This window comes from Microtus oregoni, unplaced genomic scaffold (genome assembly GCF_018167655.1).
Source record: "Microtus oregoni isolate MIOR12 unplaced genomic scaffold, Mior012 000056F_ref0000123, whole genome shotgun sequence".
Lineage (NCBI taxonomy): Eukaryota > Metazoa > Chordata > Mammalia > Rodentia > Cricetidae > Microtus > Microtus oregoni.
In genome coordinates, this window is record NW_024543832.1 from 7,843,372 (window position 1) to 7,844,356 (window position 985).

The 985-nt window shown below is 36.9% G+C and overlaps 1 pseudogene; it reads right to left on the bottom strand.

The window, feature by feature from the left end:
- Nucleotides 1-211: 211 nt before the first annotated feature.
- On the bottom strand, nt 212-621 carry LOC121438443 (annotated as a pseudogene).
- Nucleotides 622-985: the final 364 nt, after the last annotated feature.

The window sequence follows — 985 nt, forward strand, 5'->3', positions numbered from 1 at the left end:
ATTTATAGTCCAAGATCATTTATAATCAAGTATTCTCATGATTTCTAAATAATGTAAACATTATTTATTTTAATTAGAAAATTATAATTTTCTTATTCTTTTAATTATTTTTATAATTATTATGAGAAAATAAACAAGACAAATTTGCTAGCTAGATAAACCTGAAATAACAAGAAGTACTAAATATCAAATTTTTAATAATGCCACTTCGCTACTTCCATAGATATACCTTCAAATCAACTCTTCTCATTTTCTGTGGGAAATTATAGTTGGAAGATACCACCTGTCTTCTGCCCATTCTGTAAGACCTTGAAAGCAAACAGTCTATGTACATGTCCCAAAGTCTTGAGCTATATTTAAGAAGATACTGTAATGCCCGAGCCCCTGAGATTTTTTTCAAGAACAACATGAAATTCCAGAAGACATCCACACTGTGCTCTGTCTTGAGTTCCTTGAGGTCTCTGAGTGTCAGAGAGCATGTGTTCCATGCTCATCTTCTGTGATGCCCGCTCTGATGCTGGCAAGCACTCCCTTTTGAAACTCAAAGTTAGCATTAGTGAGATTGAACAGCATGATGCAGCCCAGGGGAAGGTATACCCATCTCCTTGCGGCAGAACCCATCCTATATAGAGGAAAAGAAGAAGTTTAAAAACACACACACACAAGAAAACTGGTATAGTGAATGTGTATTTCTTGGTTTTCCTCTGAGCTGATGACTCTCAGACCTTCCTTTGAAGGAATATTAAAATTCTGGCTTGACAACCGAAAGTCTGGGAGTCCCTGAAATCTAGTGTATGTTTGTGCAGATGTGATGTGTATTTCATCACAGACCCTTACAGCTTCACAAAACCTTAAAAACTTGCATTCCCTCTCTCCCCTGTAGAGATTAATACACTCTTCAGTGATGTGCTCTCCCGTCTCACTTTCCAAGAGGACTAAAGTGTAACTCATTCTGTAGGTAGTTATGAGAGGTTTTGTTGGGTTT